This window comes from Mastomys coucha, unplaced genomic scaffold (genome assembly GCF_008632895.1).
Source record: "Mastomys coucha isolate ucsf_1 unplaced genomic scaffold, UCSF_Mcou_1 pScaffold23, whole genome shotgun sequence".
Classification (NCBI taxonomy): Eukaryota; Metazoa; Chordata; class Mammalia; order Rodentia; family Muridae; genus Mastomys; species Mastomys coucha.
In genome coordinates this window covers 74,618,868-74,644,005 of record NW_022196906.1, presented here as the reverse complement: position 1 = coordinate 74,644,005, position 25,138 = coordinate 74,618,868, and the positions used below count along the sequence as shown (strand labels likewise).

Below are 25,138 nucleotides of genomic sequence, written 5' to 3'. Positions count from 1 at the left end.
CAGGAGAAAAAAAAAAAAACAACAACAACAACCCAGCATTGTTCTGACACCAAATAACCAAATGTGAATTTCTCTCCAATGCCTTTTTGTTTTTTTTCTTGTTGTTTTTGTCTTTGCGAGGTTTTGGTTATGAACACATAGGTCACAAACAGTTTTCAATTCTTATCAAACCACAGACCCAAAGTGAATTTTTAAAAGACAATTTTAGGGTCTGGTGAGATGGCTCAGCAGGGAAGAGCACTGACTGCTCTTCAGAAAGTCATGGGTTCAAATCCTAGGAACCACAAGGTAGCTCACAACCACCAGGAATGAAATCTGATGCCTTCTGGTGTGTCTGAAGACAGCTAAGTGTACTCATTTATAATAATAAATAAATCTTAAAAAAAAAGACATTTTTAGAATTTCCCTGAGCAGTAAACAGATTCATTCCCAAGCCATTATTAATTGCTCTTTTTAAGAGAAAGTGCTAAATAGCTCATACGTACACATTTTTTTTTTTTTTTAACTAAAGCACTTATTTCTTTTCAGTCCAGTTTTCTTGTCTTTGGTATTCAACGGGAGTAGAGTTACAATGAGGGTTTTTACTTTCTTTAAAACTATGTTTTTAATGAAATGATCTGGATTTCTGTCCTCCAAGCTATGGGATTCTGAATGTACTCCTTAAGAGCTCACTACACTTGTGCCCTGGATTCAAGCTCCAGTACCACAAAACAAAACATTTTTGTTGTTGTTGTTAAAAGTATATGTATTCAGAGATAGTAAAGTCCAGAGGATTTAGCTGTCAGAAATCATGTAAGTAATGACTGTGTTTACTATAATTACTGAATACAGGAGGGAACTGAGAGGTTCAAACCACACATTTTCAGAACCATAGTCTCTGACGTAAGTACTGGTTCTACTACTTAAAGACCAGTTTGTGACCTTATTCACTTGCTTTGTGTCCCTGCACCTAGGCTCCGTTGCCTACCACATGCAGACAATCATTCCTACACTGGCGATTGCCCTAAGACCTAGGCGAGTCAGTACATGTCTAGCTCTCAGAACTCTGCTTGGCTTCAGCAAGCATTTCATGGATGACAATTTTCTTCTTTCTTTTTTGTGTTTAGAAATAAAACTTTCTGTCTTTTGAAGTTTTTACTTTTATTTATTTATGTGTGTGTATGTGTGTGTATGTGTGTACACACGGGCACCTATGTGTGTGTGTCCCCTTGGTGGTCAGAAGTGGGGGTTTGATCTCTTGGAGCTAGAGTCCTCCAGGTGAGATGCCTGACACTGGGAACCGGACTCTGGTCCTCTGAAACAGTAGCACGTGCTCTTAATTTTGAAATCATCTCTCTATCCTCAAGACTTTAAGAAAAAAAAATTATGTTTATTTCTCTACGTGTGTATGTTTATGCCATAGAGCAGGTGAGAAGCCAGAGGATGACTTACTGAAATTAGTTCTTCTTGCCTCCCAGCATGTGGGTTCCAGGAATCTAATTCAGATCCTTAGTCTGAAGCCACTATCATCAGAGTTACCTCATCAGCCTAGGATATATGTTTGGTTGTTTGAGACAGGCTTTCACTGTGTAGCTGTGCCTGTCCTAGATAGAACTCACTGTATAGATCAGGCTGGACTCAAACTCACAGAGATCCCCCCTGCCTCTGCTGCTTTCCAAGCACAAGGATTAGAGTTGTACACCACCATGCCCAACTCCAGGATATATGTGTGTGTGTGTGTGTGTGTGTGTATGTATATGTATATATATTTAATTTTAGATGTATATTTTTATAATTTCATGTAAGTACACTTTGCATTCCGACCACTCTTATTTCCTGCTCCCCTACTACCCCATTCACCCTTCCTTGCCCGCGAATTACTCCCTCTCTCTCAAGTACATGTCTGTCTATCTGTCTGTTTTTTGATCTACTACGATTAACAAGGCCCATATGTCTGTGTGATCAGGATTTCAGAGCTGTTTATCGGAACCTGGTCGACTCAGAAGATAGGCAACTAAAGGCTCGGGATCTTCTGCCTCCCAGAATCTATAGATACTCTATGGTTCAGGAGCCCTTCGCTCCTCTTTAGCTGATTGATCGTTACTGGGGCTGGCATTGTGGGGACTCAATGCAGATAGCTACAGTTCATGAAAACTAATGATTACAATGGGTTGTATCAAGACTTATAGAGTGGTGCTTCACAGCCTGTAGAGTATTTCAGCTCTAATGTGTGATTGCGGTCTGTAAGCAGGTGAGGCCCGGCAAAATCTTAAATAGTGAGATAAGGCTAAAGCCTGTGATTGGGCAATGGAAAAAGAAGGCAGAGCTCAAAGTTTTAGAGAAGGAACACACACACACACACACACACACACACACACACACACACACACACACACACACACACACACACACACACACACACACACACACACACACACACACACGGACACACGGACATACTAACGCGGACACGGACACGAGGAGACAATATGGAACCTAAAGGAGAGGATGAAACCTAAGCCAGAATCACGTGGGGATTTCACAGATAGACGTTGAATAATGTAGGACACATCTGTCTAGTCTAGGTGTGCAGCTTGTATCAATATCAGACAGCGCCCGTACTGTCACGGTACCAAGAGTCGGGCGTTGGCCTCGAGGATTTAACAGGAGAGACAGACTCGGTCATTCGTCAAGGAAGAATGCCAATCTTTATTCCTCTCTGCTCAATTTATACTGAGCAGCATGGGGGGGGTATTTAAAAAAAAACACAAGGAGGAAACCCCCAACTGGGGTTGACTCATAACCACCTGCAAATGGTTATGAACCACCTGGCCGAACTGCAAAAGGCAGGACATTTTTTCTCGCAGAACATAACATCCTGTCTTGAAGCAAACAGGTTCTGCAAAGAGACATCCAGGTAGGGGGACCTGTATCCAACAAATATCAATTGAGTTTTGAGTTCTTTGTGTGGGCATTTTGGGAGTTGAGGATTTGCTGTTATAAATCTGGCTGATAAACTGCAAGCCTCTGGAGTTTTCATTTTATGGGGCTAGGGGTTTAGAGCCAGTGGTAGCCAGTCTCGGTGGGGTTAGCTGCAGAAGAATGATAGCTTGGAAAAGGGAGCTGTTCGAGCTGTTCGGCAGGCAGCAACAGCAGCAAACCTCAGGAAACAGCAGACAGCAGCTTGGGGATAGCCATGGGGGCGGGGAGACACGCCACATTCATGTACTTCCCACCCTGTCTTCTGAGGCTGTCTTGATTTGCTTTCCATTGCTGTGATAAAACGCCAGGACCAAAAGTAACTTGAGGATGGAAGGGTTTATTTCTGTGATTAGTTTATAGTCTACCATGAAGTCAGCACAGAACTCAAGGCAGGAACTGAAGCAGAGACCATAGAAGAATGCACTTATTGGCTTGCTTTTTTATACAACCTGGTCCAGGGGTAGCACCTTCCTCAGATGGCTGAATCTTCTCACATTAGTTACCACAATCAAGGCAGTCCTTCACAGACATGCATGCAGGGCAACTTTATCTAGACAGTCCTTTACTGAGATTCTCTTTCCAGGTGACTCTAGACTGGGTGATGCTGATAATTAAAAATGACTATCATGGTGACTTAAGTTTTTTTGTGTGTGTGTCCTGAAATCTATTTTTTAAAAAATATTTATTTATTTATTTTATGTATTTGAGTACACCATTGTTCTCTTCAGATACACCAGAAGAGGGCATCAGTTCCCATTACAAGATGATGTGAGCCACCATGTGGTTGCTGGGAATTGAACTCAGGACCTCTGGAAGAGTAGTAAGTGCTCTTAACCGCTGAGCCATCTCACCAGCCCAAGAGTCTCTTTTTATCCTTTTATTTATTATTATTATTGACACTATTTTGTGGGTGTTCTGAGACAAGTCTCAGGTAGCCGTGGCTACCCTCAAACAAAGGTTGGTTTTGAATTGCTGATCTTACTGCCTTAGCCTTCCGAGTGTTGGGAGGACAGTCATGTATCAGAACACTTTACTTTCTTTCCATCATGTGCATCTGTGCCTAATGATGCCTAGTTGTGTGTACAGGGCCTAGAAGCACTTTCATATGCTTTAAACTTTCCTTTTTCTTTGAAAATTCTTTCTGGAACCATCTGGAGTGCGTTGGTTTATTTATTTTTACAAAGGCAGAGATAGCTTTGAAAAATAATACACACTCCTGACATCCATACCACACACAACAGTTCTGAGTTGAAAACCACCAAAGACAACTCTGGGAATGTATCATTTCACTTCTGTAGACTTGGTTTATGGATGGCTACAGTCCACAATGCAGCAAAGAAGAGTAGAAACAACCTAGTGTGCCTGTAAGAGCCCAGAACATGCCAGCCAAAGAATAATGGGGCCATTTCTTCCACAAATATCCATGGTTTTTGGATTTGTTTTATTTTGTATTATAGAAAGTGAATTCCCTGGTATTATTGGATATTCAGCAAGAAACAAGAGATATTTTCTGCTATTGATAGGCTTAAACTCAAATCTCAGAGTTGGGCACTAAATATCAACAGGACAGAATCTGTATGGAAAATTGATCATGAACGAAACCTCTCTAGTCTTGTATGTTGCCAAAGTAAACATATCAGTTAGTCATGAATGTAGTGAAGAATGTAATAAGTTTTCATGTTTGAAAATTATTAAATCACTATGGTTTTTAAAATAAAAAAGGGGGGAGATGTGGTCTTAGAAATGGATCTAGAGATAGTCTGCTGACAGCTATTTCATTCACCTGCTTTTTCTCAAAATGATAGTGATCTTAAAAAAAAAAAAATCTTCTTCGTGACTCACTCTTGAAGTTGGGAAATTAAGCTTACTCTCCAAGAGGTTCCCAGAGTGATCACACTTAAGACTGTGGGGAAGGATGTAGTTGAGCAGTCATGTATGAACACTATGTGCTGAAAATCAGGTCTTCATTGACTGTACACAAATCACAAATTTCTAGTAATTTTTACTGGCACTGCTTCCTCTGTGGGTTATGTAGGAAATGCTTTAGTCTGAATAATTGTTCCTGAGGGGAAAGCCTTGGAAATAAACTCATGGTATGCACACACACACACACACACACACACACACACACACACACACACACACACGGCGGGGGGGGGAGACTGTGAGCATGTGCTGTATGTAGAATACTAATCAGTTAGGTCTGTGTGCCTAGTATAGTTAAGAACAGTTTCATCAGCTAGGTGTGGTGGCTCATGCCTTCCTTCAGCACACAGGAACTCAGGAGGCAGAGGCAGAGGCAGGCAGAGCTCTGTGAGTTCGAAACCATCCTGGTCTACACATCCAGAACAGTCCGCACTGCAAAGACTCCGTCTCAGGAGAAAAAAAACGAAAGAACAGAGTTTGAAGGTGGCAACAGTATCTGATTATAATAAGTCATATCCTATACGCTTTGGCTTACTCCCACATTGTTTAAAACTAATAGCAATAATGGCCAGCGAATCCAAAGACTAAAGTAAGTAACAGCAGAGGATTCACTTTCTATACTACAAAACAAATCCAAACACTCTGTAAGGATATTTGTGGAAGAAATAGCCCCATTATTCTTTTGTTGGAATGTTCTAGGTTCTTACAGGTGGGCACCCAACGAAAACAACAACCTCTGCTCTCCTGATGGTTCTGAATCATCCATAGCCTGGTCTCATAATTTCCACCTATATCAGAATTTACTTTTAGGGAATGTGACTAGGCAGTCCGGCGTAGGGACTGTGAATGAAGTGTCGATTATTGTTCTAGAAGGGGCAGCTACCCTCACACAAAAGCTAAACAGCAGTTTCTCTCTTTAAACATTTTATTTATTTATCGTCAATGTATGTATATGCTATGTAGGCATGTGTACAGGGCACAGATGTAGAGGTCAGAGGGCAACATTCCTGCGGTCTTTATGTGGGTTGCAGGCTGGCATTCATGCTTTACCTACTGAGCCATCTCACCTGTGTGCTCCCTCCCTCCCCCACTTCTCCTTCCTTCTCCCCTCCCCTTTATTTAATGGTTAGTTCAGACCTAGAAAAACTGATCCTGGCCGGGCAGTGGTGGCACATGCCTTTAATCCCAGCACTTGGGAGTGAGAGGCAGGTGGATTTCTGAGTTCGAGGCCAGCCTAGTCTACAGAATGAGTTCCAGGACAGCTAGGGATACATAGAGAAACCCTGTCTTGAAAAACCAAAAAAACAAAACAACAACAACAAAAGACAACTGAGCCTGAACAAACAATATTTAAAAAGATATTGTAAAAAGAGCTTTGTCAGGGCAATATTCTAGGAAGGTTCTGAGGCAGCCCTGAGGCGCCATTCATTTCCCATATGTAAATTAGAGCACCAAGCACACATATTTTATAGATCTTAAACATGGGAGGCTCAGACTTTTCTACGATACAGAATGAAGTAGAGGAAAAAGCTCGAGCCTGGAAGTTTTAAGTTGGAGGTGTTTGCTCACTGGTTTTGGAGGATGGAGGGTTAATGGTGACTCAAGCTTGTCAACCACTAGCGAGGTCTCCAGCCCTGGTGTTTCTGGGGTGTTTGCCATGGGCTGCTTTGAATGAATGGCTTGAGTGGAAATAGTAAGAGTTTCCTTCCTGCCTTTACTTTCATATTCCTAGCGCTGTCGACATTCCTTTACGGTAGCCTTATTTGAAAAACACTCATATATACAGCAGGACACATCCTTTAAGAGTAAGGGATCAAGTTATAAATATAACTCTCCGATGATGAAAGCTGTTTGGAAATGATTTCTTACTGTGACTTTTCTCAACCGTTGCAGCGCACTATTAAATGCATTTAAAAAAAAACAAAAACACTTATCTAAGAGTCTAATTGAGAAGGATATTGCCTTGGGAAATTGCTCTGCCCAAGACAACTGCCGCTCTGTTTCTTCTCAGATTTAAAAAGCCAAGTCCCACTTCGCAGTCTGCAAACAGTAATTACCTCTGTGAAATGAGCAGAGGTCCTTAAAAGGGTCTGCGGGCTTCCCGGGATCTTTCCGGGGTGAGCGGGGATGCGGGGCTGATAACCCAGCTGCCTAGGAACTAAGCAGGGCCGGCTGCAAACTTCTCAGCTGTTGACAGGCTGGCCTCGCTGAGAACACTGGTTAAATATAGCACGCGCAGCTCAGCGCCCCAACAAAGTCACTGCTCTGACAGTGTGCGGGGAGCAGCGGAGGAGAAACCTAATCTCAGAACCCAACAACACCTAGCAACAGTTGAAAAAACTTTGAAACAAAAGTCCGGGTGGGAGATAGGCGACTTCCAATTCCTGCTGATCCTGACTGAAGGAGAAGCTGCAGCTACTCTGTCCGTTTCCTGTATGACTTCAGCTACTGGCTAGTCCCAGCAGAGTGGGAAAAGCTTTTTTTTTTTCCTCAGTCTTCTTTTGGGCTGGCTAGTTTTTCAGGACTCAGTCTTGGGCTGTGGGACAAGCCACTGGGTTCTTCAAGGGATAAACCAACGGAGAAAGGACACACCTTTGGTTAAAGGAGACGACAACAGGTAAGACACCCCCCCCCGTGCCCCCCAAGTAGCTACTTACTGTTAAGAAATCTCTTTCCACAAGAAGGTTCGCTCCAATTCTGCTTTGTTTCTTGCTTGACCCCTGCACGTGTAGGAATTATTAGAATCAGTGTGAATTATTAAAAAAAATAAAGATCAAAAACCTTTTCTCTTTCTCACAGTCATACCGATTCCCTTTTAAAGACATTTTGTGATATCTTAATAGTCACCAAGCTAGCCCTGCTCAGTTATTCATGTGTCTGCAGGTAATAGAAATATGACGAAAGTACAACCAGGGTAGCTAGCTAAGCCATGGAGGGGACATTTCCCCAGGGACAAAATAGCTTTTCTTTACTGAAACTAGCTAAGCAGCTTGTGAGGTAGCTGAGGAAAGTCCTGTGTGCTGTCCCGCGTGGCTGTGCTGTTGACCCGCTTCTCTGTGGGCTCGGTTTGCTGGGTTCTCTGATTGCACCGGGACACCTTGTGCTGGTTCTGACCTCATTTGCCTGCAGTTGCCCAAATGCATCTGACTCGCACAAAATATGCCTGCTGCTGATTCACTGAGAATGTTGTGTTACTTAAACTAATTAAATTGAGTGATTGCCTTTATGCAGATAATAGCTGCTGCTTTAAGAAACTTAGAATTTTTTTTTTTTAAAGGAAAATCCCCCAATCTTTTCATAAGCTGCGTGGATGTGAGTAAGAGTGTATTTCCAGTTGTGTGAAGGAAGTTCTAGAATCCTCTGAGGGTATATTGTCTCCCTTTCCAGAAGGTGACATGCACTTTAATCAGAATTGCTTACACAGAACAATTTCATGTTAGTCTCACAGCTTGTGGCTACAAACCACTGGTACAGTCCTGGTGGTGTGTAGTTGGGGCCAAATTTGCATAAGAGGATGGATTATTTCTTCCAATAATCTAGAGAGTTTGGATGAATAAACCTAAGAATAAGATCAAAGAAAATACTGAAGAACTTTTTTTTTTTTTAAGTTAATCGATCTTAAAAAATGTTCAGTTGGAAGCTCATGCTTGTAATCCAGCAATGGAGAGATGAAGGCAGGAAGATTGCTGTGAGTTCAAATCTAATCTGAGTGACATAGTAACTACATAGTAAGTTTTAGTCTAGCCTGGCTACAGAGTAAGACTGTCTTTAAAGACAAAACAAAACAAAAAACTTATTTGTGTCTATTTTGTCAATTAAAAAAAAAAAAAAAAGAATTTGCAGGAGCCAAAGAGACGGTTTAGCAGTTAAGAACACTGGATACTCTTCCAGAGGACCAAAGTTCAATTCCCAGCACCCACATGGCAGCTCACAACTGTCTGTAACTCCATTTCCAGGAGAATCCAATACCTTCACATTGACATACATGTAGGCAAAACACCAATGCACATACTATAAAATAAAAAAAAAAATCATTAAAAAAAATCTGGGCCTCCATAAACCAGTTTGGAAAAGACTCTTTTTGACAAATGATAACATGTAAGCCTTTTAAAGCAAATGTTCCTATAGTCAATTGATGATTAAACAGTGTGTGTTAGGCAAAAGAAATAATGCTGTCATTTCAATGTATATCATGCTACATAGTTCTGATTATATGCTTAGTTTACAAAACAAATGAAGCTAATCCTACGTAACCTACATGCACACGATAGTGAGTGGACATGCTGGTGTCCTCCGAGTTGGAGAGGAAAATCATGGTATTTTGCTGGAGATGAAATGTCTTTGTCTTGAGAGACTTATACAAAGTCAGAAGTAGATGCTTTTAGTCCTAGGAAGGGTTACATCACTGGCTTCCACATGCCTTTGGAAGGTCAGAATGTACCATCAGTTTGAGGCACTCAATACTCTCTGGCATCAGTGATACACCTTTTAGATACCAGCACAGTGCTCCATCCAGAGTGAATGCCGTGTCTGCTGAAGTGGAGTCTTGAGTATCATTAATTGTTTTCACGGTTCTAAGTTTCCTGGTGAGAGTTAGGAAGTACTAAGGTTAAACCACATGGTTTCCTCCACTCTCTGAACAAAAAGTCACAGTCCAGGAGCACAGCATCCATTCCCTGACTCAGTTGAGTGCACGTTTGTGTGCTGTTTTGGGGTGTCCTCTCTTTCCTTCCTTCAGAAGAGCAGTTGGACTCCACTGTTCTCCTTAGTTCTTGCCTGGATATGCTACTGCTGCCCACTTTCAGCCTCATTACCATGGAAACCATGCTGCTGGTGTCAGGGAGATATCTCTCCACCTTGCTGTGCTTGTCTGTCTATGCGTTGGGTATCCAGTGGACAACCAACGCCTTGTTGCTGCCAAACACCAAGGGTGGGCATTTAGAAAATCTTCCATCGCCGGATACCCGCTTAACTTTTCCAGTTTCATTCCCACTATTCAGCAGCAAGGTCCCCTGGCTTCAGGCACTTCAGCTTAAGGACCGTTCTTCACACACAGGCACAGTGGACATTTGAAGACTTTGCTCTTTTTCTTGCTGCTTGCCTCACCTGGGACACACTTTCTCTACTGTAGAAACCTTCTTTATCTTCTCAGACTCAGACCATCACCTCCCATCTTCACAGTGATTTTGGAAGTGACTCCTTAGTTTGGACACTCAGACGCTGTTTCAGTTAGCGTACTTCACGGAAGGCTTGGCCTTATTCAAGCTGGGATTGTTTTGTGAAATCTTGATAGCTCTGGAGTGCCTTGGCCACATGTACACAGTGGACGATCTATTAACTTCCTAGGTTCCAGATTTCTAATGATGACTATGTGAGGAAGTGTAAAATCAAGACAACCAACTAGAAGTATGGCTAAAAGTGTCTTACCTAAATTTTTTCTCACTGAAAAATAGTTTTGCCAAGTTTAACAGTGTTTACACATCTGACAGTGAGGATTATATTGCATGCCTCTCATATGATACCAGAAGGATGTCTATTTACCTGCATTCTGTATATGAGCTGAAACTTCTAAGCCTCTAAATTCTGTAGCTCATATTTTTTAAAATTGTCTTTTAAGGCCAGATTTTGTGTATGGTTACCTTTGGTCAATTCACTTAAATCATGACTCTATGAGTCATGGATTAAACGCTGGCCATGAACAACAAAACATTTAAATATCATGGTCATTTAAAATATTTCCTTCTTACGTATTTAAAACACAGATGTTTCTTGGTACTACTTTCAATCGTTTATGAAACCTGCAGCCTTACAGAGAGAGGGCAAGAATGCAGGAGGCTTTTGAAGCTATTTGCTCTGTATTCACCAAAACAAACAGGCTCTCTTCATAGTCTAAGGTGGTTTTCTATTGGGATTCATGAAATAGTTAATATATTCATTAAGCAGTGGTCTCTGCCTGGTTTATAGTTTTTAGTTATTCTTTAGGAGTGAGATGTTGGGGTTTAAACAGTCTAAGTAGTGTACATTGTGTTATATTCTATTTTTGTTTCAGATGAGCATTTCTCATTAAAACATTTTTATCATTGTTTTTAGTGTGTGTGTATGTGTGCACAGGCTGGTGTCTGGTGAGGCCAGAGGTGCAGGATCTTGCAGGAGGTGGAGTTTTAGGGCCATTATGAGCTGCCTGACAAAGGTGTTCAGAATGGAACTCATCCTTTGCTAGAAACATATGTGCTCCATATGCACCACCCCCACCCAAGACTTATTTTTACTTATGTTTATGTGTTTGTATCTGTGTGAATGTCCGCCATATGGGTGATGATGCCTGAAGAAACCAGAAGAGGGCACTTAATTCCCTGGAACCCTGAGCTTCCCACCATCACTGTTGAGTGCTGGGAGTGGAACGCTGCAAAGTCAGGCAGTACTCTTAACCGCAGGGCCTTCTCTCCGGCCTACAGATGAGCATTCAAAAAAAAAAAAAAAAAAAAAAAAAAAAGATAATACTAGGATAATGGATGCCTCAGAATTAGGGTATTTTAGAGTTTAATCCATACTTTATGTTTTTAAATGAAATGCTATGGGTCTGATAGGCAAGCTTAGGTTAATAAGAATGATTAAAAGAAAAAATTATTGGTAACAATTTAGAAAAGTGATATAAAACCTACATTATAAATTAATTTTGCAATATTTTAATACATGCCAACAGAATAAAAGATAAGCTAATGAAATCAATTTTGCTTTCTTGAATCTGATAAAAGATCTAATAGTAAGGACCCAGTCATAAAAGAGGAGCCAGGAACAGCAAGTAACAGGCAAGCCTGATGACCTGGGTTCAGATTTCAGCTTGCTTTGGCCTTGGACAGGGTCCCTGTGCTTCAGCTTCCTCACCTGAGGGTTGCAGTGCTTTGTCCTCATAGAGTTGTATGAGGATTGAACAGCTAATACGTAGGTATGTGTCTGATAGGTATGAGTTCGATAGATAAATCCAGACTCACCTTTCTCGTCACATTTTAAGTGTAATTATTTTAATCCTAGTTCTCAGATAGCTTGTAAACTGAAGTTCCCCATGGTAAGAAAGGCAGGGGAACTCATTCTTTACATTGGAATCTGGGTTGGGACATTCTCTGCTGCTGGGTGCCCTAAGCAGACACAATTTGAAGAGCAGCCAATAATTCCAGATGGAATTTATGCTGCACCTCCCCCAACCCCCGTTATCACTCAGCAGTCTTGTGTCTTCTAGAAGCATTACTAAAAAGGTTAAGAAATCACCCACAGGATAGACTGTTCTTGTTTCTATATTTGCACTTGGAGATAAAATGTCTTTATACTTAGGGCTTGGCTGTCTCTTCCACATCCAGTTACACTGGGTAATGCATAGCAGTGAAGACTATGGAGGGGGAATGATATTAAATTTGTTTTTCTTTATTTCTTTCCTTAGATGTTCTGTTTTGTTTCACTAACTTAGTAATAGATAAACTGAAAAAAAAAACAAACCAAAAACCAAAACAAAACAAAAGGTCACGTCAGGCTAACTATGACCTTACCAAGTCGAAATGAATCCTTGCTATTCATTGCTCTTAACTCTAGTCAGTCTTAAAAATGACAAGAAAGTCTACCGCCAGATGAACAGAAGTTACAGAGATGCTTGTGCCAATGCAGTACATCGGATGCATCTAACTTGACAACAATATATGAAGCACTCTTACCAGGGGTGAGCTTCTAAGTCGAGAGAGTAGCAGTGAACTTTGTGAGGGATGGCTACAGTTTAGACTTGCCAATTCTATCCCAGCTCCCTAGTTGGCAGGAAGAGTCTGTGATGAAGATGTGGCAAGCTGGGATTGAGAATTATCCCAATAATCCCAGGTTCTCCAGGGAAAACCTGGTGTGAAGAAGGAAAGAATGAAGCAAGGAGGAAGACATACATGTGGAAAGGCGGGGTGGGGGCAGGGAGAAAGTCCTGTTCTTGGTTTTGCAAATACCCTGCAGAGGTTCTAAGGCCAAAATATAAGAACTTAGGAAAGCAAACCGAGTTATATTACTTTTCCTTAAATGGTCAATCTCACTCTTTCCCTAATGAGAAAAGGGAAAGGCAGTTGGCAGAATACAAGTTCGCTGGTAGTAGCTGGAGCAGCTTAATTTCAAAGGCCAGGCATCCTGTTGTGGCAGAACTCAGGAGGAAAGTCAACCCTGAATTGAGTAGTGTTTTACTGTTAAACATCCGATGGACAACTTGAGAAACTCTGGGCAGAGAAATGAAGTCATGAGACTGCTAGCGCCCTGTGTTCCCCACCCCTGCGGGCTTCGTTTAAGCCACAGTGACACTGAAGCATGGCGTAAGTTTGTGTTGCTTGTCCTTTTTTGGGAAATGGTGTCAGTGTGTGTAATACTGGGTGATTTATGTGTTTCTGGGGGCCCGTGGAAGACAAACCAAAGGATATTTTAAAGCTAGGACAGGATTTATCTCAAGTAATTTGACTTGAATTGAGCATTTAAGGTTTAAGGATTTTTTTTTTCCCAGTTCGAGTTTCTTGCTTAAATGCTGCTACCTGTTGCTTTATCTTAAGCAGGGGTAAACAGTGCTTGCTGCACTGTGGCTGAGGACCTTAAGTGTCTGCACTTAGGAATAGCTCTTTTTCTTTTGTCATCATTGTAGCGGCAGTCCTCCCAGACCCTTCAATAAGTGAACTATATATTCCTTACTTTCGTAAAGAAAATGTATAGGAAAGCCACAAAATGGACATAGGAGGGTCACTCAAATGCATTCTTAAAACATCTTCCTTTCTAAAGATCGGAGACTAGAAGGTGATTTGATTGAAAACAGTAAGACTTCTGACATCACCAAGACAATCAAGTTACTGCCAACTTGTCTTGTTTGTCTGTAAGGGTTTTGCAAAATTAATTCCCCCCACAGACACACATGAGTCACAGGCAACACAGTAATAGGGATAAATTAACTTTCTTTTTCTTTAATATACTTACGTCTCGAGTAACTCATTTTAGAGCTTTCTGCCTGGGCTGGAGTGCTACGGAACAACAGGAAGGGAAGAGGCATTGTTGAGTTCATAATGCTATTTCAGTGCGGCAGTTAGAGGCACACGAGGAAATGACACCCCGGGCCTGTGTCTGGAGCCTGCAGTTACTGTGACAACAATGAAATGAAAATGAAAACAAAGATGGTCTACTCACTGGGGAGAGCCAGCAAGCTCTGCCAGCTCAGAGTTCTCCTAACTACCCTATGAGTCTTAAGACATGACATTGGAGTTGTTCAAGGCTCTCTCTCCTTCCTTGACTGTTCAGGTAGGGACACATGCTTGAACGGCAGGCTGGTATTTGGATCACGGAAGCTTGGTTTTCACACGTGGCCCTTTTGGACATTATCTGCTGTGTTGGGAACCACCAAACCAGACGCTTTACTCCCAGCCGGCTGCTTGCTCTGCTCTTAAGTAAGCTAGCTGGGTTCGGGGTGTTCTCTCCTCAGGGGGTGTCCCAACTTTAGTAAGACATTCTCACCTTCAAAACTGCCCAGTCAATAGATGCCCAGCATACCAGGTGTTTCACCAGTATTCTGGGGTCACTCAAGCTCCAAGTTTTGCAGAATGATCTGATACGTAATACAGTGATAACAGTAGCTCTGTGTATTACCATTTACATGTAACCATGTATAATATATGCAAATAATGATAATAACAGCCAGTATGCACTCAAGAGCAGTTTGTGCTTGGCATCACTCCATATAATGTGAATGGTTTTATTTGCTTCTCATAGAAGCTCTGTGACTTCACCTTCAATTTTTCTTTTAAGTGTTGGAATTTGAACTCAGGGCCTCAAACATACTGGAAAAGTGATTTGCCATTTTTATCCCTATCTCATAGATTAGGAAAATGAAGTTTATACATGCTAAGTAACTTGCCCAGTAGTAGATATAAAATTCAAATTCAGGTGTTTTGTCCATTTTTATGCCTTAGTTTGAGCATTAATTTTGAAATGCAGGAAGTCTCTCAAGGAATAACCCCCACACCCAGTGCCTGAGGTGTGTTTTAGGGAGAGTGTAGAATTCAACATTGAAGGGCTTCACTGTCCTTGTAGTTGCAGAAGGCTCACCAAAGGCAAAGAATATACGTACTGAAGGGCCCTTTTCCAGAGCTCCCAAAGCAGAACCAAAGGCTTCAAAAGTGAATGAAGTTTTTAATAACCCAGGAAGAGGTCGAAGACCTGGGCACAGAGTACAAAAGCTAGTCTTAGTCACTGATTTTCTCTCCCAAGACAGTTTGGGTACTGTTAACTGGCAAGAAGTTGTCCCATCAAAATCAAGCAGAATGGATCAGAGATCCTGTTTAAGAACAATTGCCTGACAGTTTTCAAAATTTGTGTTATTTGAGACAAGGTCTCACTGTGTAGTCCAGGCTGGCCTAGAGTTAGTGATTCTCCTGTCTCAGCTTCCTGAGTTCTGGTATTAAAGGTACGACCCGCATAACTAGCTACCTGACACTCTGCAGCCAGTGCATGGCTATTATGCAGCATTGCCAAGACATTTTACTGGCTACTTTTTTTCAATCTTTTATCTTCTTAATTTGAGAGCTACATGATGCTAAATATCCAACTATTCAGGAATAACTGGGAATTTTTTAGTTTCTGTTCATCGGTTGGCATTTACCTTCTGGGTTGTCTGAAGTAAAAGGAAGACAATTTGAAAGGGGGGGAGTTTTAATGTGATATTTATTTTTATTATTTTGATTTATGTATATACCCATGTGTAGGTATGTTCATGTGACTGCAGGTGCCCTTGGAAGCCACAGTTGTTGGACTCCCAGGCAGCTGTGAGCAGCCCAATGTGTGTGCGGGCTGAGAACTAAATTCAGATCCTCTGTACGGGCAGCAAGAGTTCTTAACCACTGAGCTCTCTCTTCATGTTGCTAATAAACATTTGATGGAGCATATATAGTGCTTTCCTTTTTCTTATGCCAGAGTCTGTAAATACTTTATTTTCCCAGTGAATCAAATAATTCCCCCAAAGAAAATGTTTCACATAGGATGAAGATGCATAATAGGACTAAGTTCTGCCCTCCGAGAAATTCTTTAAGTTGAAAGCAGTGTCTTGGCCACTATGTTAGAGCCTTCTCCCTATATCCACTCACTATTATGCTCTTAGCTAATGCACAGGACTTGTACTGTGGCTTACAGGCTGAACATCTTCCTGAAGCAAAGCTGCTGTTTCCTTTTGGCATAGACCTGTTTCATACAAGATGATGGAAAAAAAATTAAAGGCAGAGATGTGATTTTCTTATATTTTTGGTTGTGAGCCTAGCCTTTAACGGCTGAGCCATCTCTCCAGCGCGTGATTTTCTTTTTTGTCATTAAGGTTTTCTGGTTCATTTGTAGATCCCCTTGTAACAAATTCAGAAATTCAGAATCTCACCCCACCCTCCATTTCCTCTCCTGCTTTTGAGTTAAAAGACAACACTGTCAAAGGAGGAAAATACTTAAGTGTTCTCTCCTTTGGAGATAAAGGGCTTGACTGGATGGCTTCCGGAATCTTCTCCCCATCTCATTCAATTACCCTAAAGTTCTCTTGGCAACAAATCTGACTGATACTTTCCACACTGGTCTTTAGTGAATGCCTCTTAAGTGGAAGATATTAACAATTTATCATACTTAAGAGTTACCGAGTCCTCTGTAAGATTTGCTAATTCTCTTGGTACTTCTGTGGCTAGTCTGATAGCAAGCAGGAATGGGGGCTCTGGAGTTTTATGCTGTTAATGATTTTGTAGATTTGGTTCTGAGGCCATCTCTCCCAGGATACAGAAGGGTTTGGATACCCGTAGACTCACTTCAAGTGGGACACCATCCAGTGGTGGGGTGGTTCTTATCACTCTGGTATCAGCAACACTTCTAGCACCATGATGAAATACCCACAGAAGCAACTTAAGACAGGAGAGATTTTTCTTTTTTTTCTTTTTTCTTTTTTGTGTTTTTTTTCGAGACAGGGTTTCTCTGTATAGCCCTGGATGTCCTGGAACTCACTCTGTAGACCAGGCCACCTGCCTCTGCCTCCCAAGTGCTGGGACTAAAGGCATGAGCTACCACGCCTGGCCAGGAGAAATTTTTCTTTGGTTCATAGTTTCTGAAGGAACAGTCCATCATGGCCAGGAAGGCATGGTAGCCATAGAGGCTTGGTCTGTGGCATTGAGAGCGTAGATCAGGCAGCTGAGCCCTCAGCCTGGAAACCAAAAAGGAGATACCACCTTCAGAGTCCAGTCCCAGCAACCTACTGCTGCCTGTGAGGCCACAACCCCAAAGGTTCTAGCCTCCCAAGACAATACTACCATCTGGAGACCAAGTGTTCAAAGACACGCACCCATCATGTAGGGCATTTTACATGTTACATTCTCCATGTTATGCAATGGTAATGAAATCCTATGAATCTAATTCTTATGGGAGAATTAAACAGGTAAGGGTGTATAGCTCCAGAGATTCTGATCCGAGTTGGCCTATGTGGGGACTTTCATGTGGCTATAATTTGTATTCATGGATTAAGTTTCCAAGTCCTCCGAAGGTAGCGTTGGATTGGGAACAGCGCCTGTTCAGTGCTTGGCAGTAGGCTCTTCCACACCTCCTAGCGGCTAAGTTTCTTTCTTAGGTCAATGGACCCCAGGATCATATATGGACTTAGCTTTTAGTGTCTCGACTCAGGATCAGTAACTGCTTCCTGGTTCGTTTTTTGTGATTGCACTTCGGTTCTATAGAAGTGGTGCAGAGGTAAACTAGGTCCAGAGCAAGGACCTGAACTTAAGGCCTCAAGTCCTAGTATACTCATCTCTATCACACAGGTCTAATAAGTGTTATAGCAGCTAGCAGTTATTGACATTTTCTGTGAAGTAGGTGTGTGAGACAGGTACTCATGTACAATGATTTGACAGATTGGGAGACCGAGGAAATTGAGGCCGCCTCCCCTCCCCATAGCAAGCAGGTGGCAGGTCTGAAATGAGTCCAGGCACTCCCCAGCCTGTGTTCATCCGCTCTTAATCACTTAGCTATTTTGGAGTTGCTCTGAGGGTATAAGGTGTTGAATGGCAGCTGCTCCTTGTTTCGGCATCAGAGTCTGGTGGCAGCTGGTTTTGGTGCGGTTCGTGCTCACTCCTGGGTCTTTGCTTGACTAGGGACTAGGTCTGTGCCTTGCCTTCTCTTTTCCCACTGAGTAATCTGGTTTGAGGAACCCTATTTCGGTCAAGACTTTCCCCAGTGACTTGGCTCCTTAGGTCCAGCCTTTTTTCCCCTTGTGGTCTGTATAATACCGTATGCCTTTCTGCCGGGAGCGGGTTCATCTTACTGTTCCGGTCATCCCAGCCACCAATTTCACTCCTGTTTAGATGCTTTGTCCTGCGAGTCTGGCTTGTCCCTTCTTCCTGTGAGTCCTTGGTCTATGCTTTCACACCACACCCCAGCTTCTCAAACATGGTCCACAGCAAGGGATTGATCAGTTCTATTCCATAGCAGCAGGTACGTTGGAAGCAAGCTGTTCCATCATGTGAGGTTGACACATCAGTGGTTCAGTGCAGTCTGAAGAATTTTTTAAAATCTGCATTTTTAGGCAGTACATAATAGAATTTTTTATGTGACATATTCTGTAACTTTCAAGTTCTACAGAACAGGCCTTTGAATACCTGTAAGGAAATTTATCATCATTACCCAGTTAAGCGAACCTCTCTTAAGATTAAATCAATGACACACATTGTGCTATCAATTTCTCTAAACAATAGAAACTAAATAGGAAGAGAGATATTATTGTGATTACTTTATAATAAGTAAAAGCAAACTAAAACTGTAATAAGATGGGTCCAATTATGACTGAGACTGACTTTAGAATCATCTACAAGTGCTGCACAGTGTTTGCTCAATTGAACTCATTAAATACCATGAATTTGAGAAAGTAAATATTCTCAATCAGCTTTTATCATTGATAGGCTTCACATCTTTATCACCCCACAACAGGAAAGTAATACCAAAAAACAAAACAAAACAAAACAGCAAAAAAAAAAAAAAAAAAAAAAAAAAAAAAAAAAAAAAAAAAGCAAGCAAACAAACAAACAAAAAAACCCTACGAGTCTTTCCCTGGTACCTCCAGTGATCATATCAATGCTTTTTCTAAACAGTAATCTAAAATCAACCAACACCCCCCGAGCAGCCGATGTTACCAGGTGCGTGGGGCAGACCATCACTCAGACTCCCATGGTACACACGCCTTTCTGGTAGCCAGCTAGAATGCTATTTGGCATACCTGCATACCATAGTCCAAGACTCAACAATCTACAGGCTGAAGGACAACTGTTTGCTCCTCATTCTTTTCCCACAAGCTCATGAAAAAAAAAAAAAAATCCCACAACCAGGCTTCTCCTGCAGTCCTTAGCTGGAAATGCTCTCATCCTCAGAAATCTATTTTGGAGTTAGGATTGCTCCACTCCCCTACAAGTGGTGAAGCAACAGCTGCCATTTCATGAATGTCCTTGCTGACAGTTCCAGCTGATGAATACCTCGGAGTTTCCCCACCCGTGTGGAGGCTCCCTGTGTCGCTCCTGGAGGACATGTTGAGTGGACTTGTTTGATTTCACCTTCTTTGCCACAGCTTTTCTTTTTTTTCTTGCATCACTTCCTCCAGATTTTAGCGATGCTGGAATGTGCATCAAGATTCCCGGCTCCTGGGGAATAAAGTCCCAGTGGGCACATGTGTTCCTGGTGATGTACTGTGATGGACTCTTTCCAAGGCAAGCACGTGGAACTCTGAGCTCAAAGAGGAGAGGACAAGGGCGGGGAGCAGCCAGATGAAAGTGGCTCGTGGTTTCTCACGAAGTGAAGAATTTTGTCCAGTTGAGAAACAAATTAGACAAAAGGCAGAGCTCTTGTTTCCCCATAGTGCTAATGAGAGATGGGGATCCTACAGTTGGATGCCTGGCTGGAATACATTATCCGTTCAATTTCTGTTTCTAGACACTCCCCACAGTGCTGTCTCGATTACTGAACGAGATTTAAAAGGATTTGAGCTATGTGGAAGCCAGTGACCCTAGAGGGAAGTCTCTCCATGTGTTCATATTGAAGGAGATGTCCTGGGGCCCAGTCAGGCTCCTATAGCCAGAGAGGAGGCTAGGCTGATGCTGAGCTGGGAGCATGTCAGACGGAACACAGATCCAAGTGGCATGGCATTGATGGCAAACGGTGGTCCCGGGTAGCAGCTGGCCTCTGTAGGTCTGAACTGACACAGCTGAATTATTTTACCATGTGAGAAAGCATGTCTGAGCAGGAAGGAGGATTTGGAGGTGGGACTGAGACGGAGGAGAGGCAACCCTGGCTGTGAAGAGCCACAATTTCCATACAGTGTCAAAGCAACTAGGTGATACCAAGTCCAAGCACAGCACAGGAGGTCTTTGTGTCTCTCGCTTGACATTCCGTGGGCATCACGCAGTCATTAGGTAATATCTGTAAAGGCTTGTGTGAGTTAGGTATTCTCTCAGTCGCTTTCTCACGGCTGTGACGAAACACCCTGACAGTGGCGACCTAAGGGAGTGAGGGTTCATTTTAGCTTATAGTTTTAGGAAGCAGAGTCCATCATGGCAGGGTAGACATGGCGGCAAATAGGGAAGGCATGGCAGTAGGAGCAGGAGGCCTGGATGTTCTCTCATGTCTACACTCAGGAAGCTGGATGCGTGGGGAAGTGGGGCTAATGGTCTGCTCTCGTGTCCACTTCAGAGAGGATCCACCAACTAAATATTCTACAGCCTTCCCAAACAGCACTCGAGGTGACAAGCATGCTTTAAACACAGGAGCCTACAGGGACATTTCATATCTGGAACACGACAGGGGCCAAGGTTGAGATGCTGTGTCAATATTGCACTGTCTGTACTCTCTCACAGGGACACAGCTGAGAGCAACACGGCCTCACTACCATGTGACCAGGACCACTTACCTTTGTTGGTGTCAGGGGTATATGCAGTAAATTGATTCTTGCTCTGGTCCATCAGGAATGCTGAAGTTGAAAGGGAAATAGGGCCGGGCAAGCCCATAGGGCAGGGCAAACAAGATCTAAGGGAACAAAGCAGAAATGAATGGGACTGAAAGTTGCTGCTATCAGAGAGAGATGTTGGGACAAGTACACAAAGCTCGGTAAATGTGGAGCTAGGAAGTTGCACTTTTTCCTCTACGTGATAATTTTAATGTCTTAAAAAATATCATGAAGAGAGTCTACTATATACACACATTTCGTCACACTTTAGACTGTAGTAGGTTTAATGAGCCCAGAAAATATGCATTTGTGGACGGGGAACTTCCTGATCCATACCACTCACACTGCTAGTGTTCTTTGAGAACAGTGAACACTCTCATCATGTTTGAGGAGGGGTGCTGAGGGCATCCTACAAAAGTGTTTGCTTTGGGCCTTTTATAAGTTTGTCCACTTTGACAAAATATTTACATATATTGAATCTTCTAAGTGCCCAACAGCTGTTGAGCCATTAAACCCCCACTAGCAGCCAGGGAAATTTTGAAGCAGAAGTTGAAAGCGTTGCCTTACCACATATTAAAATCAAAGGTGAGGAACTGCAGAGATGATGGCTTAGTGAGGAAGCTTCCTGCCCTCGAAGAGGACCCTTGCTCAGTTTCCAGCGCCCTCTTCTTTGTGTGGCTTACAGCTGCCTGTAGCTCCAGCGTTAGGGGATCTGATACCCTCTTCTGGCCTCTGTGGGCACCTGCGTATAGGCGCATACGCAGACGTACACATAAATAAATCGTAAAATAAATCTTAAACAAATTGGAACTACGCAAGTCAAAAACACTTTCATAGTGGTATCAAAATCTGTTTACATCAGATGAGGAGACTAAGGGGAAAAAAAGATAGAAGCTAAAAACCAAAGCAAAACAACCCCAAACCTAGCCATATACAGTTTTAGTGTTGGAGAGCAGAGACATATGAAACTTGAAGTGGTATTGAAGATCAGGACTTCAAGGCCAGTCTCAGCTACTTACTGAGGTCAAGGCCAGCTTAGGCCACTTGCGGCCCTGTCTCATTCAAAACAAATGAAACAAAAATACAAACAACCCTTCATGAACAAAGTTAAAATCTAAATAGCAATTTGTGATTTAGTAATGAAGACCAATATCTTTAAAATAAGGAGCTCCTTTATAAAGCAAATGCCATTATAGAGAAATGGATAAATGACATAAATAATTCTAATAAGCCCTTGGAAGACTGTTCAGCCTTCCTGGGAATTAAAACTTCAAATTAAAATAATTTGATATGATCTTAGCCAGCACATTAACAAAGGATTAAAACATTCCGATATTAGTGGAAGTAGGAAATGGACGCTATATATTGCTGGTGGGAAATTCAACTGGGACAGGCTTCCTGAAAAAATGATTCAACAATATGTGACAATATGCTTATAATCAGAAGGAAAATAAATGCATTTCCATTCTGAAAAACAAGAGAGTGCACACACACGGGATGCTTCTGAGAGCACATTGTTTTCTTTTCCTCCTATTGTTCTCAAATCTGGCAGACCTAAAGACTTTTATTTTCAAAAACAGCCAGCATACTTCTCGCCTCAGTTGTTGCTAGATTTACTGGACGGGAGTTTTGAAACAAGCTTAACAGGCTGAAGTGGTAAGCGCATCTTCGTAGCGTCTTGTTTCCTGAGTGATGCTCTGGTCCAAGCATAAGCTGACAGTCCACATTACAGAGTGTCATGTGGGGTGGATGTGCTCCCTAAGGGGAGCCCCTCCCTCAGGGAGATGCATGATCGATCCCCAGATGCTTGACACCGAGTGGGGTGGGGCAGAGCAGAGATGGAAGTCCCTGTGTGCTCACATCCTGCTTTCCACTGGGAGAGTCCTGCTTTGAGCAAAGCAGCTCCTGCAGCTAGACCTCATGAGGACAAGCCTGCGGCTGAGATGAGTAGCGAGATGAGTAGCGATGTGTGCTTGCTTTAACTTTCCAAATGTGCTTTTTCACATACTGACTTACTATTATGTGCGCATGCCTGAGGTGGTGCGTGCGTGCGTGCGTGTGTGCGTGTGTGTGCGTGTGTGTGCGTGTGTGTGTGTGTGTGTGTGTGTGTGTGTGTGTGTGTGTGAGACATGTGCAGGTCAGAGGAAAACTTTGAGGAGTTGGTTCTCCCCTTCTACCTTCATGTGGAATCCAGAAACTGTACTTGAGTAGCCAGGCATGAATGACTAGCAGCTCTACTCGCTGAGCCATCTTGCCAGCCTGAGATCTTTTTACCTTTCTCATACTCACACGTGAGGACTGAGGCTGAATATTACCCACAATTCTATGAAAGACAATGGGAGTGTGACCAGTGGTCATGGCTGAGCTTGGCTGTTGCCTTCTACCCAGTAACTGCTGGATGAAGCGCAGCTGTACACCGCATGCACCATTTGGCTTTTTCGGCTTGGAAGCACTTGGTACCTTACACGATGCCACCTGGAAATATTGCCTAGAAAGTTTCAGTAGTGTACGCTTCTACGTGTTAAATGTGCAGTACTGTTCTGAGTGGTGGGACCTCCTGAGCCTCCCAGCTCTGTCCTGTCTGGGGATGTGCATTGGCCAGGCTGCATACACTTCCCGCCAGGTCATCCTCGGTAGCCATCTCTGTTATAACATCAACTGTTGGTACCTGGTGTTGTGTTCATGTGACTGTTAAGTTCTTAGCCGCACTTCCAAAACACAGGACTGGTGAAGGGCGGAGAGAAGTTTCCAACCGTTTCCCAAAGGGGAGAGACACACAGACAGAGACCGAGAGAGACACTGAGACAAGGAGCAAGTTGATATGATTACTTTTATTATAATAATATTGTTATTAACTCTTGTTGGTATCTAATTTACAAAGTAAGGTTTATTATAAGCATGCAAAGGACAGGCAGAGACTGTAGGGTTTGTGTGGTGAGATCCGCAGTTTCAGGTATCTGCTGCTGGAGTTAGAACCTGTCTCTTCTTTCTATAGAGGGTGTTCCAGTTTAGCTAGCAATACGTCAGACGTTGGTCTCGTTTGTCTGTCCCTTTTCTTTAAATAGCTTACCTGTGATATTCTCATGTCTGTGTTTTGTATTATCTTCCGTTGTCTCTCGTATAGAACCACATTGTGGTGTGTGGGGTGAGCTTTGTTTTGTTTTGTTTTGTTTGGGGCTGAGTTTCTTGCATCCTTGCACTCACTCTAGAGTCGGAGATTGCCTTGAATTGCTGGTCTCCTTCTGGTATACTGCCCTTATGGATGTGTCACACCCGGCTCCATGTGCAAGTCTTCCTCCCCTTCTCCCTGTGGGCTTCTCAGTCACGCTGTCAAGGCCACCTTCCCTGCAATCCTGGGCTTGTGCCTTGCTTACTTCCTCTTTTCCAAGTCGGCTTCCTATTGTTTTTCAGACCATCTCAGAACCCCCTTTACCATTAGTATGTATGAAAGCTGCATAAATCAGGATGCATCGGTTAGTATATGGATTTAAAAAATATTTTATTTTTTAAAATACTGTGTTAAGAGCGGGGAGTCTATGCCCATGAGTGCTCAGTTGTGCAGAGGCCAGAAGAGGGTGTTGGATTCCCCAGACCTGGAGTTACACAAACCACTGTGAGAGCCATGTGGGTGCTGTGAAACAAACTACGCTTCTTCAAAGACAGGCTAGCTCTTAACCACTGAACCATCTCTTTAGTCCCAGGGACAAAATTTTTATTCACAAACGAAGATGTTTTTAACAGCAATGAACCTTCAAACTTCAAGACGTGCTATAAATTTCTAGTTATGATCCTAGTGTCTCTCTGAGAAGTGTCTCCCCTGGAAAAAGGGACCTGCAGCAGCTTCTGAATTCTTGTACAACAGAATATAAAGAATAAATTACCAGTTAATGAGGGGACCAGACCAGACCAGAAACCTGGGAACATCAGGATGATCAGAATCGACTTTCCTAGGTTTCAACATTTGTTTCTCTATTCTAGAATAGTATCTACTACATATACTAAGAAACAGGGTCAGCATGCTTATGTATAATGATTACAAAAGTTTTTAATTATGCTAAGAAAAAGTCAGAACCTTGGTTACATGAGGCCTTCACCTAAGTTGTAGAAAATTCTTAAGTATGTTGTGTAGGCAGTTCCACTCGCCTAGCCTGCACAAGGCACTGAATTCACCCTCCAGCAAAGCAAAGTAAATAAATAAACAAAAAATAAACAGATTAGAGCCATGGCTTGCTTTTGAAAGGCGTTTTGCAAATGGGTATTTAA

General features: G+C 42.5%; 1 protein-coding gene across 5 annotated transcripts in view; it reads left to right on the top strand.

Moving 5' to 3' along the window:
- Positions 1–25,138, top strand: part of Filip1 (filamin A interacting protein 1) — a 191,258-nt gene that overhangs the window by 17,895 nt on the left and 148,225 nt on the right. Inside the window, exon 1 of one of the 5 annotated variants that reach the window (XM_031345185.1) lies at positions 7,052–7,504. The exons of the other annotated variants lie outside the window; for them this stretch is intronic. The gene's annotated coding sequence lies outside the window, so the exon portion shown is untranslated. Of the gene's footprint in view, positions 1–7,051; positions 7,505–25,138 lie in introns of those variants that run through there. 5 annotated transcript variants of the gene reach the window in all.